Genomic DNA, 15,383 nt, shown 5'->3' with positions numbered 1-15,383 from the left:
AGGGGGTCATGTAGCTGGCAATGACTTGAATAGGTGTCCTACCAACAGTTAATTGCACCTGAAGTATCTCCAGGGAATCATATTGTCTAACCAATCTGGAGGTGTATTGATCCTTAATGAATATTGATGCACCACTTCCTTTAGTTTTCATGCTTTCAGTTTGTGTTCTGAATGTGTGGAAGGAGGTGTAGCCCAGTATGGTTGGAGTGCTCTCCATTGCCTTGAATCAGTTCTCCGTGACTGCATAAATGTCCAAGTCTTCGAAGGTGAGAACTTTCCAGTGAGTGCAGTTTCATGTTAAGACTCCTAACATTTAGCAGCATACTTGAAGTTGTTTTTAGATGGAGTTTTTACATCAGGAATTTTGTCCTTGAGACACTGCCTAAAAAGGCACTATGTGGGGCCAAGAGCCTTAGCCAGTAGTCGAAATCCCAAGAGTAACAGATGAAGACCATCTCTGGCAAAGCATTGAGGTCTGTCGCTCATATCATCCCAGGCTGACAGATACTGTATCCCCTTAGAATGACACCAGAAACTAAGCCTCACAACTGAACTCACTGCACTCAGTAGAATGAGCCAATGCACTGGAACTGCAAGGAGTGTCCAATATCAAATTTATAGTAGAGGCGGGCAACTCAAAAGCCACCAAGCTTTAAGACCACAACAATAGTTGGGCAGCTGGGTGGAAAACAAAAGGGAGACATAGATCAGAACAGAGGTAAGGATTCAGTTCACTAAGCCTAAAATACAGTTACACAGTTTAAATAGATATCCAGCAAATACTGTTTTAGTTAATCAGAAGGCAGAAAACAGTTGAAAATAAGCACTTATCTTTTGTAGTCTCACAGCAGGTTTTTGGAAGACAGTAAAGCAAGGACAGAAGGCCTAACTCACTGCAGCTTTGAGCAAACAGGCATAAAGTATATGCTTTGCTATGGGCTAAAGCTATGCAATAGCTTCTGTCTGTATGCTAGGTCCACACCATCTCCATCTAGCAATTCATCTCCTGCTGTTGGCTCCTCCATTGACTTCTCACCTAGCATGTTTAATCCAATTCTTAGGCAAGAATTGGAAGCTTTTTTGGTAACATATGAGAACGATGTGAAAAAAATATTGTATGACAAAAGTGAACCTGTATTTTATAATTTAAACAAAGAAGAAAAAAATCCATTGTTTTAGTTAAACAATTGCTCTACACTGTATATTTTGAAAGCAGATAAAGGCAATGCAGTTGTGGTGCTTAATATGACATTTTATGTAGAAAAAATTACCTTGATGCTAAATGATGACAAGTTTTACCAAATAATGTGGGCATCTGTTAAAAAAGCATGTGGAATTGTATAGAAGAATAGCTTTTAGATAATTTGATTGACAACGAAACAGTGGAGTTTTTTAGAGTAGAAAATCCCAAACTAGGAAGTTTTTTTGGACTTCCTAAAATCCATAAAAACTTGAATTGTCCCGATTTTAGGCCAACAGTAGCCAGTCAAGGCAGTAAGACAGAACCTCTAGACATCTTCATAGATAAATATTTACAGAAGTTAGTCATACAAAGTAAATCTTATATTACAGATTCCTTTGAATTTAAACTTTTAGTGAAGAATGTGAAAACAGATGATGATTCCATGTGGTTGGTTACAGCAGATATTGCTTCATTATATACAGTCATGCCAAATGTAGAAGGGTTGGAAATGGTGAATAGAGAGCTTCACACTTCAGGATTATTTAACATTAGACAAGTGAGAATGTTCACAGAAATGTTGGATGTTATTTTATCTTATAATCTTTTTGAGTATAATGATGAAATATACAGACAGAAAAATGGCGTAGCTATGTGGCTGCTATGCCCCCAGATATGCAAATATAGTCCTGATGAACTGGAAAAAAGAAGTTATTTTAGAATCAGTTTTTGCAAAACATATCATAATGTACAGACATTTTATCGAGAATTTGTTTTTTATTTGGAAGGGTTCTGAAAAAGAACTCTTAGATTTTATTAAACATGTGAATGAATCCCTGAGTTACCTTCAATTGACATTTAATTATAGGAAGGACAACATTAGTTTTTTGGACATGAATGTGTATAGATCTAGCGATGCTTTAAAAGTTAAGATTTATAAAAAGGAAGTGCAAAGTAACAGCTATCTCCACTACAATAGTATGCATAAGTTTAGCCTTAACAGCAGGTTAACAGATGAGGCAGTATTTTTTGAAAAAGAATGTGAAGAACTTGAAAGGAAATTTCAAGAAAGAGGGTACCCCAAGGACATTATTAACAATTCTTGGTTGGAAGTAAAAACAAAATGTAAGGGAACATAAGGTAGCAAATATAAATAGCAAATCAAAAGTACGTGACAAGGATTTTTCCTTAGCATGTGTTTTAGACAATTTAGTAGATGAAAGTAAAGTCAAAGGAATAATCAAGAATAATTGGAGATTCTTAATGAATTTTCAAGAAATTAAAAATATTATAGAGGGAGACCCTGTCTTTGTCTCTAAAAGAGGAAAGAGTTTAAAAGACTCCTTAAGAAAAGGAATTTATGCTCAAGTATGCCTGATGTGTTGGAAGTGGGAGTGAAAAGATGCAACAGTTGTAAATAATGTCAATATATGAAAGAAGTTAAGAATTTTGTAGTGACAGTAAGAAGTTTTGAAATTAGGTTGAATAACTTGTATAATTGCAGCTCCAAATATGTGGTATACATGGCTCTATGTGAATTATGTCAAGCATTCTATATTGGAAGAACCATTAGAGAATTCTAAATGCAAGTAAATGAACATATAAGAGCAGTAGACAAGATTGATTTAAGCAATGCCTTGGCAAAACATGTTAAGCAAAAACATGTGTTAGAAAAAAATAATGCATGCTTCAAATTTGTAATAATTGATGAAGTCAATGGTTTTGATCATAGGTTTGATGAGGAAGATGAACTGGATTGGAGAGAATTGTGCTGGCAAATCAGGCTGAATGCATGTGTATAGCCTGGTTTAAATGATAGGGAAAAATTTAAAGTTGTTCTTAGAAGGAAAGGGTTAAGGCATTAAGTGTTTTGGGTCACATGTTATTGTTGTTAAGTATTTAAATAAGTCTGTTCATTATACAACTTGGTCTGAAGAAGTTGCATGTAGGGAATGAAAGCAATTACCAGTTAGATTTTTGTGTAATAAAGTCAATTTGTGTTTTAGCTGTTCGTTTTTTATTATTTTTATTATTATGACTCTCAAGTATGATATTGTGAGACACTGCACATACTAAGAATACTTTTACACACATGCCAGGACCATAATGTAAGGCAGCACCAAATGAGTCCAGTCAGCAAAAGCGTAACTTCAGCAACATAAACACATGCTCCACAATGACCCTTGTTTGAGATGGAACATAGTGGTATTCCTGGTCTGCTTCATTCTGTGGATTTCAGATAAATAGCATCAACCAGGGTTCCAGGGTAAATCTGGCACAATCAATAAGATGCTCCTGAATGACATCTCCACTCAAAAACCACTGTTGCTGGTCACATATGTGATACAGGTCATATGTGTGGCATATGTAGGTGTCATGATAATTGCCTTGGTAGTCTATTGACATATTGTGGATGATACCCAATGCATTACATACCATATTGCAGTTAACAGAGAGATGCCCTTTGTGGTTCACATACCTTCTTCCTAGTTCCCCTAGTGAGGCCCTTATTTCACTGCGGCAGCAGTCTATAGACCCCAGTATGTCAGGGAGACATTCTATATCATATAAGTCTCACATGGTGTTGCCTCTGTACCTATTGCATCTGGAAACCACACATGATCCCTTACATGCTTAAGCATGCCATCAAGAAACTGAAGGCATTTTCTCAATGCAGATGCCTGAGATAGCTTCACTGTGTCCCCATTTAGTCACTGAAAGGTTCCTACAGCTGGGATACATAAAGCTCAGAGCATGTCATGTCATTAAACATACTTTCAGTGAATGCAAAACAAAAGCAAGTGCTGTTCACCAAAATCACTTTCGTCAACAGTGGAGTTTGCTTTTTTCTCCATTTTTGTGCAACCTCAGAGTTGGTATATATAAGTACAGGGGATATGGTATTCATTTTTTTTTCCTTTGAAGACTTGCCATGAATCTCATAAAGCCATACATGCACTGGTATTTACTGGGATAGGTAATCCACAATTCCCAAGGGCCTGCAGATAAGGCCTATACATGTTCACCAGGTATTTCATGGTGTCGCTGTCCACATAATACCAATACACAATGTTGTCATGGAGTCCATGAAGCATTAAGTGTGATTGGATGAAACAGCGCCTCCAAGGGAAACAATACTCACTAGTGTGGCTCTTAGTGACAATAAAAGTTTAGAAACAAAACTACCACAGCAGTAGAAGAGACTCAACGTTATTGTAAAACAAGGTTAAGTGCTTTCTTCCCTTAATGCAGGGACTTCTTCAACAAATTCAACAATTAACCCAGCCTTTAAATAATGCCCCCAATTAACCAATTAATTAACAATTGACTAAAAAAGTGCAATCTATAAAAACAGTTACAATAATTACATCAACCATACAATAAACAAATTCTTTAACCTATATTTCTATCCTAAAATGTTTTTTAACTTTAAAATAGTAGAAATGGTTACTGTTTCATTAATACCTGGTGATTGAGTTGCATTTAGCTGCAACTGCCATTTCAGTTCACTCAATTCCAGGTGTACATCTAAGCATTTCCCTTGTACATCTTTGACCAATTGCTGTATGACCAAAAATTTAAAAACATAATATCTACATTCCTTAATGTGCCTACTTAAAGCATTAGACATTTTAGCATTTTTAATGTCCAATAAATGGTCACCAATCCTATTTTTAAACAACCTACTGGTTTTTCCTATATAAAAAAATTGTACATTTCTGGCACTTGGCCAAATAAACCACGTTTTTTACTGCCACAGTTAAAATGCCCTTTTATAAAAACATTTCTACTATTTAAATTAAAACAATCACCAGTTTCATATATATAGGGGCAATACCTACACATCCCACATCTATAATTACCTATTGGCCTATTGCTATACATTCCCATAGTCATACAATTTGTTTCTAAAATATTCTTGAATGATCTAGCCTTACTATAAACTATTTTTGGTCTCTTCCCCACTTTTTGGGCAACACCATGATCAAACTGTAATAGATGCCAGTTATTCCTAATAATATCCACCACTTGGCTAGCTTGCTGATTGTAAGTGGTTATAAAACATGTCCCAAATTCATTCAATGTTTGTTCATACTGTAAGCCATACTTATTTTATTGAACAGTTCTAGTGAATAACCCCTTTTACAAAATAACTGAAGTATAAATTGCACTTCTTCCAAGAACTCACTATCAGTGCTAACCATTCTGGCAGCTCGAACCAATTGAACTTTTACTACTGACTTTTTTGATGGCTCAGGTGCCAACTACTATATTCCAAATAGGATTTAAAAAAAAACGTGGGTTTCCTATAAATAGTCAATACCACTCTTTTGTTTTCAGAGTCCAATTTTAGGTTCACATCTAAATAAGAGATTTTTTTCTTTATCATAAACATAAGTGAATTTTAAGAAATCAACTGAATATATTGATGTAAACCAGAAATTCATTCAATTCAGTTTCTGTTCCCTTCCAAACAACAAATAAATCATCCAAGAACCTAGTATAATATAAAATCTTAGGACAAAATTCACTTTTCATGCTATACTCTTGCTCCCAGTAGGACATCACATAATTAGCAAAAATGGGGGTACATGCTGCCCCCATTGTAACTCCTGTCACTTGCTTGTAGTATTGTCCTTCAAAATATATGTGATTATTTTTTAATACTACCTCCATCAAAGTTAAAATGTGTTAACCTGATCTTGGTCATATAACCCAGTTTTACATAACTGAGTCTCAAGCCATACCAAGCCCACCTCATGTGGTATTACTGTAAAAAGGTTACAAACATCTATGGTAACCAAAATTAACTCATTACCCAACTCAGTTTCACACAACCTTTTTAAAAATTGCCATGAATCCTTACTTATATAGGAAAACACTCCCAAACCCTTTTGCATATGGCCATCCAAGTATTTACTAATAAATCAAGTTTTGGAACATTTTCTATCTACTATGGGTCGAAATTATGGATCTCGTAACCCCTTATGGATCTTTGGTATTCCAAATATACTAGGAATCATGGGGTACTCATTCCTTAAACAGCCATATTCAACCTCACTAATTTGACCCTGCTATAGCATATCTTCCAAAGTTAAATCTATACTTGTATAGTTTATGTAAATTTCATTCAGTGAGCTTTCTTCATAAGTCCCATCCATTAAAAGGATGCTCATACCATTTAAATAATCTCCTTTGTCCATAATATTTAACTAAATAACTAACTAAATATTTAACTTTGATGGAGGTAGTATTAAAAAAATAATCACATATATTTGAAGGGTCTATATTATGATACTGCGTGCTCAGAAGAGTGAACGATACATAATCAACCCCATGTAAGTGAAAGCTTAAAACGTTGAAACCTCAGAACAGCAATTTTGTTTGCTGTTCCGAAACAAAAAAACAAAAACTGTAAAACATTACATAATGTGGGGGGCTGTGCCCCCCACACCCCCTACTTAAATATACCAACTCTGAGATCACACTACAGTGCCAAAAATGGCAAAGTAGTGAAAGCGACCAAGCAGATTCTTTCCCAGGGAAAGAATTTACTGAAAAGCCGCTTCACTATTTTGCCTTTTCACACTTTTCAGTTCGACAAAGACGCATTCTATAACCTGCATCTCTGACAACGTACTAGGGAGCCTATTTTGAAGGACAATACTACAAGCAAGTGACAGGGGTTGCAATGGGGGCAACATGTGCCCCCATTTTTGATAATTATGTGATGTCTTACTGGGAACAAGAGTATATAATGAAAAGTGAATTTTGGCCTAAAATTTTATATTATACTAGGTTTTGGATGATTTATTTGTTGTTTGGAAGGGGATGGAAACCGAATTGAATGAATTTTTGGTTTACATCAGTAATTCAGTGGATTTCTTAAAATTCACTTATGTTTATGATAAATAAAAAAATCTCTTATTTAGATGGTACCTAAGATTGGACTCTGAAAACAAAAGATTGGTATCAACTATTTATAGGAAAGCCACCTTTTCTAATTCCTATTTGGAATATAGTAGTTGGCACCCGGGCCATCAAATAAAGTCGATAGTAAAAGGACAATTGGTTCGAGCTACCAGAATAGTTAGCAGTGATAGTGAGTTCTTGGAAGAAGTGCAATTTATACTTCAGTTATTTTGTAAAAGGGGTTATCCGTTAGAACTGTTGAATAAAATAAGTAGTGAAGTTATAAACAAATGTTTGAGTGGGGTCTATGAGCCTGTTTTAGGTGGTGGGGTTATATTAGATCATGGGACCCATGGTTTACAGTATGAACAACCTCTGAATGAATTTGGGGACATGTTTTATAACCACTTATAATCAGCAAGCTAGCCAAATGGCAGATATTATTATGAATAACTGACATATATTACAGTTTGATCAGGGTGTTGCCCAAAAAGTGGGGAAAAGAACAAAAATAGTTTATAGGAAGGATAGATCATTCAAGAACATTTTAGAAACAAAATGTATGACTATGGGAATGTATAGTAATAGGCCAATAGGTAATTATAGATGTGGGATGTGTAGGTATTGCCCCTATATATGTGAAACTGGTGATTGTTTTAATTTAAATTGTAAAAATATTTTTATAAAAGGGCATTTTAACTGTGGCAGTAAAAATGTGGTTTATTTGGCCATGTGCCAGAAATGTCCACTTTTTTTATATAGGAAAAACCAGTAGGTTGTTTAAAAATAGGATTAGTGAACATTTATTGGACATTAAAAATGTTAAAAATGTCTAATGCATTTAGTAGGCACATTAAGGAATGTAGAGATCATGTTTTTAAATTTTTGGTCATACAGCAACTGGTCAAAGATGTACAAGGGAAATACTTAGATGTACACCTGGAATTGAGCAAACTGAAATGGCAGTTGCGGGTAAATGCAACTCTGTTACCAGGTATTAATGAAATAGTAAGCATTTCTAGTGTTTGAAAGTTAAAAAAAAATTTTAGGAAAGAAATATAGGTTAAAGAATCTGTTTATTGTATGGTTGATGTAATTATTGTAACTGTTTTAATAGATTGCAATTTTTTAGTCAATTGTTAATTAATTAGTCATTTGGGGGCATTATTTAAAGGCTGGGTCAATTGTTGAATATGTTCTGAGGAAGTCCCTGCATTGAGGGAAGAAAGCGTTTAACCTTGTTTTATAATAAAATCGAGTTTCTTCTACTGCGGTGCTGGTTTTGGTTCTATAGTTTGCAATTTGTGGTGTTTTTGACAATAAAAGTTACTTGGTTATACACATTAAGTAATATTATGGTAATCCCTAAAATTTTCCACAGTTCAGTAGCATGAACACAGGGACATAGTAGTGTTCATTAACACTGGTGTTAGAGCTCCATGCCCACACTGTTTATACATTTATGAATCACTCTGCTATCTTGATTTGCCTCATTTACATACATGGTACCATTAATAATAATGTTACTTATTACCATCTGATTACATGGCAGTTACGCCATTAGCATATACAGCAGCCAACTCTGCTGATCAGTATGTAGCTCTCAAGGAATATGTGTCTGAATTGCACACACCTGCGCATGGCTGCTCATCATATAAAATCAATAACCACAATGCAGTTTTATCTTCTGAATCCCTGCAGCAGTCTTTAAGTTATGTTAACATCTTGTTCTTCTATGGAACAAACATCTCTGAGGTTTAACATTTCATAATGGCAATTCAGAATTGTATTAGTTTACAAATTTTAATAGTGTGAAAATATTACAATTAATCATTTTTACAAAAAAAATAGTGCTTTATTGTGAAAATAAAATTTATATTGATGTTCTTTCTATGAGTTTTTCTTAGTTCTTTTTCATTAATAGTAAGCTCATGTTGGAAACATCATTTTAGTTTTTAGACAGCAATAACATTTGGCCTAATAAATGGCAAGTAACTGAGTGAGGTGTGCCACTCTGTTCTATCAAGAAAATCAAGATATACTGTTTCCAAGGACTACTCCTGATTTTTGTAGTTGTCAGTACATTTTGCCAGCCTATGAACATTTACACCAGTTCTTTATCATATGAACACACAAAACAGTGCTTCTTCTATTTCTGAAGCCTGAATATATGGCAAAGTCAGAGAAATGTTGGCTATTAACAGATGGTCCAGTATCTGTTCCAAAAATATTATGAATGTCAGTTATTGAGAATACTTCTCCATGCTAAGAATTACAGATGTGGCTGATAGAAATGAAACTGATTCTACTAGTTAGAGTCCATGCAATCAACTAGTAAATATATTCTCATTTCAGTCCAAGTTTCTGTTGACAGTTCTGACACATTAATGGTACATAACCTCTGCTTAGCACATTTGGTTGGCAAGTAAGTGGGCTGAGTAAAATGCTTCAATGCATCTCTCCGAATATAGAAATCAGACTTTGCCCCAATTAAAACATGTATTCACGTATCCTTGACATGTCTTTTAACCTAGCTCTAGTACTCTTTTCTATAATGTTTACTATGGTGTGACTTAGCCATATTAATAAGAATTATCAATCTGGTGAAGCTGTGCTTATTGTTTGAAGACTGATGCAAACTGTGTGTCATTTATCTTGTGATACCTAATACTTTGGCATCAACTCCTTGAAATGTTGCAATATGTTATGGTCTTTTGACAATTCAGCTTTTTAATCATTCCCCCTGAATGTGACTTTTCCAAATACTGCTGCCATTACTGATATTTTTGTATCAGGTACTCCTTGTACCTGTTGTATGAAATTTTGGAAAATTCTGCTTCTGAGGTTAACCAGATATTAATCATCTGTAAGTGTAGTAAGTTTTGTAAAGTTTGCACTTTCTTAATCTACTTCTAGTTGGCAGTATCCTGATCTTAAACCTGGCATATTAAATACAGGTGCTGAATTAATATTAAGTATTACAGGTTATCTACACTGTTGTTGCATTAGTCATATTAGTCATGAGCACACTTACACAAATTTTCAGGGTTTGGGAGTCTGGAAAGTATTACAATCAAACAAGACCATTATGTTGTTTTTCTTGTCTCTTAATAACATCTGCTTCATCGAGTTTCTCAGCTGCTTGCCCATTTTGGCTCTTATATGAAATGGTATCCTTTGGTGTGACTGGCACAAATCTGTTACCATTGGACTGTATTCCATCTTACCTGAAAAATTTTCAGTCATACTCTACCTGAACTACATTAACATACATGTTGTGCTTAAGGATGCACACTTTCAATTGGTATTACTCTGAAAAAGTGGAAATTAATTATGCTCCATATACATAACAACACTAAATGGGTATCTGTATGCATGGGGGAGGGTGCACCACTTTAAAGATTTGTTTTTGTGTGTGTAATAGCATAGCAGGCTAAACAGAGCATTTTTAAGCAGAGTTTCCATACAGCTGTGTGTCTAACCACCTCACATAAAAAGCCAGCATCAGAAATGCTTAGTTTTAATTGTAAACACCATTTTAAATTCTACTGACAGAGCATAAATAAATAAACAACAAATGGCTTGTTGTATTTTAATAGGATTATACTTACTTCATAGTTCATTGCTAAATCATTTAATTTCCTTGAACTGATCTAACCAATTATCATCTCATACCCAGCTCATAGCAAATGCCAAGAGCCGTCAGGATCCTGCAAGTCAATGCAAAGAAGAAGATAAGTCCTCAAGAGAAGTGATGAGTCATATATTGACTTGTAACCAAAGTTGGCTGTTGGGCCTTGGAAAAAGAGATAAGAGAAAGACATCTGTACTTCCGTGTTGCCAGTTCACAAAACTGGGCTTCTAATAACAATGTGAATGTGTTTAGGGGCTGGTTGGTTTTTGGCAACATTGCATCACAATCTTTTTAAAAGGAATCACAAACATGTCATAAAGTGCAGTTTTAATTGCATATAATCTATTTGCCTGATAAAGCGCTGAGCCTCCTAAGAGAGATTCCTGTTAACCAAGGCATAACACATTTTGAGATCAGCTATAATGAAAGCATTTCATGCATGTTTTCTGAATACTTCTACATAAACAATATATTTAGAAATTTCAGACATTATCACGTAAGTTTGTGTTTTCTGAACTACAAATAAGTTGTCAAGCTAAGCAAATCATTCATACTTTTTAAACAAAATGTTTATGTGTATCAGCAGTCCAGGACGCATGTTTATAGTTTTGTGTACATTTTGAATACTATCCAAAAGCAAATAATTAGATTATTTGCACAGACACCTAAGCTGGGATTCGAGGAAATGGGCTGCAGCTGTATGAAGTACCTATTACAGGAACGTCAATTGTACAAGATCATGGCAAAAATGATTCAGAGATAATCTTAACCACAGTGAAGAAGTCCTCATTATCAGCTAATTTGCATGACACGGAATCACTCTTCATTATTTCCTGTACTGACATGAATGTTTTGGCAGTAGTTTCCTCTGACAACCCCATGTGGCAAAGACATTCCCATAGACATACACATACTCATTCAGATATGCAATCACAAACATGCACCCCCCACACACACACACACACACACACACACACACACACACACACACACACACACACACACACACACACTCACCCAAGATTCACGGCTATGACATCACTGCACTTCACTTCCTCCAACATGGCTTCTCTAATTGATTTGAATGACTGACCACTGTCTTTTGACCATGTTAATTAACATGGACAGCTGAGTAATTTAAACAGCTGAGTGATTCTGTGAATTTCGCAGCAGTGTAAATGGGTAGCTGCAGGCATATCCCATGCAGACCACATACCTAAGTAGCATTAGCGACTCTCCTAAATTGCCTCATTATCCTGCAGCACAGCCATTGAGACCACCAACTGTAGTTATGTCTCTGCTCATGGAAAAATCACTGTGGTAGGAAAGTATCTGAAACAAAAAGGGTTACCATGACAGCTGGGCACTTATGTTAAGGTTTACCACTCACGATAACCCTTTCTCAATCCCAGACCTAGTGTTTTAAGAATGCAGGCTTTGTAATAATACTGCATGATTTTTTCTAGGAAGTAGTCTGTCATGTTCAGGATGACTTCAAGCTGGATGGCCATTGCTGGCTGAACAATCAAAGGTAGCAATATTATCAAAATATGGTTTGAAATGAGTACCGCCATGTTTAGGAATGTTTCCCATTGCTTGCAATTATCATTAAACCCTTGATGTCTTGTGAAACAATGTCTTAATGTTGCAAAGATGAATGTTTTTATCACACATGCCATGATAACACAGTCTGTCTTGTCTGGCTCTTCTGAAATGTGTGTTCAGTCTTCAAATCAGCATCTGTTTGCATTTGTGTTTCTGTCTCATGTCTGTTTCTTTATAGGTTTCTGTCTGCATTTGTGTTTCTGTCGCACATCTGTTTCTTTATAGGTTTATTAGGCAAACTTCTTTGCTCACTTTAGATGGAATTTTGTTTTGAAATTCATATCCAAACCTTTTCCTATCATGTATGGCCCCTTGGAAGGATGCGTGCAAGGTTTGTAAGCTCTCAGCATGTTATTTAACTACCCCCTCCAAGATACAGTTTCCTCAGCTGAAATTCATATGAATTTCCTTTTTGTAGAAGTGTCATTGTACTATCTCATGTATGCATTACTCCATGATTCACAAAATGCCTTGAGTCTGACACTTTATAGGAGGACTTTAACAGTTTCCATAGTTTCTGGAATTCCAAACACTGCAGGGATGCTGCCCAAGACAAGAACTATCACATGAGCTGGTGTGGATCTAGTGGGGTCTACCACAGTGAATCTTGACAACTCATCTATAATTTCAAACCAGCAGTGTCTGCTGGGGATCGGCCTATAAAAATCTAGATGAATAAGTCTTTTTTTTACTCCTTCTATCACTTTATTCATTTGTGGAAACCAGAATATCTCACAAATGAAGAATTTACTTTTTTTAAATCAATAGGGGCTTCATGGACTATTTCAATGTACCTTTGTTGAAAGCTTTGAAAAAAGTATGAGTCTTGTGAATTTTAATTAGTGTTTGCCATTAGCTAAAATTATCACCTCCTTAAGTTTTTCATCCCTCTTTTATATCAGCATCACTCTCACATTAGTTTTTCTTATGCAGCCTTAGTGACAATCTCTCTGTGTTATGTCTAGGTTCTGACTTGGGCTTGTACAATATTGCCTCCTGTGGCTTGTGGTCGGTAATTAGTGTAAACTCCTTGACAAATAAACAGATACAAAAACTCTCCTAGACACATACTGGTTTCAGTGCTTATTTCCATGTTTGACAGCACATTTCCTCTGCATCTCACATCAGTGCCTATTGTCATGAGCTACTACCCTTTGGGTGGCATCTTGTACTGGCATCTGGATTGCCCTCAGGCCTACTGAGCTAGCATCTACTATTAGCACTGCTCTGAAAAGAGTATTAAAATGTGGTATGATGGTTCCTGAGTTTGCACTTTTCTTTAACTGTTTTAGGATTTGTTAATATTTCCCGACCATTAAAATTGTATTTCTAATGTTTGAGAAATGCTTTTTTAATGTCAGAGATATGTGCTTATCCAAAGCATTAGAAATGTTTAAAAGGATTCTAAGTCATGAAACATGGATTGGAATATAGAGAAGTGCTATACTTCTGTACAAGGATTGTTCGAATAGGAGGCATGGCACACCGTCTTAGGGAGTCAATATATATTCAGATTTGATATGCACAGGTAGCGGTCGTTCGGGGTACATAAAGAAACAGAGTAGCAATTATGCAAGTAGAGACATCTGCACAGTGAAACTAGGCAAGTAATTTGTGCAGTGAAACTGATATACAGAAACACAACAGCCAATATGCAGAGCAGAGGTGCACCATATTGCATTATCTCAGGAGAATAGAAAATGTGGACTCACAAAGAAATACACGCAAGATGCAAAGCCCTTCATGTATTTGTTAGGATGGTTGTGATACACATCCCTTGGCTGAATGACACATCATGTCTCAGAAAGCTACATAACCATGCAGCCGTGCAGTATTTGCTTCTGCAGTACTAAGATGTCCATACGTGTAGACACCTGTCAGATGCATAAAAGGTAAGGAAGGTGGTGTACAGGAAAGTATGAAAAGGGGGAGGAGCAAGCAAAGTAACACACAGAAGGACAACATATAGGATTGAGAATGATGAAGGGTACCAGAGTAGCTCATAGTCTGGAGACAAGATCCCATATTTTCATTAGAAAAGAGAGAGGCAGGGTAAAAGTGAAAGCAGGGTAGGAAAGGAGTAGATTAGTGTGTGGAGGCTAAAAGGCAAAAATAGAACAGCATAATTGGACAGGAGTAGTTGTGCACATGCTAGGATGGAGAGACATAGGATCAATGTAGATAAACAGTAGGCAGAAAAATGGTGATGGGGGATAAACAGTGCATAGTATCTGGGTCATGATACAAGAGGAAGGGAGCACTTATGTCTGGGATAGGGATGGGTAAAAAAATGTGCCATCTTCCACGCCAGCCCAGAGAGACATTACAGGGATTCATCACCAAGTGATCAACAAGAGTGGTTGATAGAATGAGACACACCCTCCCCTGGTGAAACAATGACAGGCGGATAAGTGAGTCTGCAATGTGCTTCAGCAGGATCTCCAGCCAGATCATGTACCTGTCCACTGCTCTGTCCATTACTCCCTCCAATACCTGTTCCAAATGCATATGACCAATGGCTCTCCATGCTGCTGGTCCACTGGCCATTGTGGTTTGAGGACCCCCCACTCCAGATAGACACACCCAGTGTCATCATAATGTAACGGTTACACATATGGTCAAACAGGCAGTATGTAGGCAGCGTGAGGTGGCACAGCATAACCCAACTCCATAAGAGGTTCCTGCAGAAACCCACATGAAATGTAGCTGGCATATTTCACTATCACCACTACTTCCACCTGACACTGAAGATTCGCACAGTAGCATACACATATTTCAAAATCTGATATTGGCAAATACCTACAAGTAGTAGCAGCAGCAGAGCCACATATACAACAGGATAAAAGATACAATGCTGTCTACGTACTGTACCACTGGTGACATTGTTGTCTAACCTCTGCTTTCCATGCATGGAGATCATTAGCGTCACAAAGCTTACACGTCATTGTAACTATGCCTGCACCGTTCTTCCATTCAGATAATGACTACGACTAAGGACAAGACCTCAGCTAGGTAATACCAAGCATTACATTTTTGAAGGCACTATTGTAA

The sequence above is a fragment of the Protopterus annectens genome, chromosome 3.part1, assembly GCF_019279795.1.
Source record: "Protopterus annectens isolate FY-2018-M chromosome 3.part1, PAN1.0, whole genome shotgun sequence".
Taxonomy (NCBI): domain Eukaryota; kingdom Metazoa; phylum Chordata; order Ceratodontiformes; family Protopteridae; genus Protopterus; species Protopterus annectens.
The sequence above is the reverse complement of the archived record's forward strand: the minus strand, read 5'-3'. Positions refer to the sequence as shown.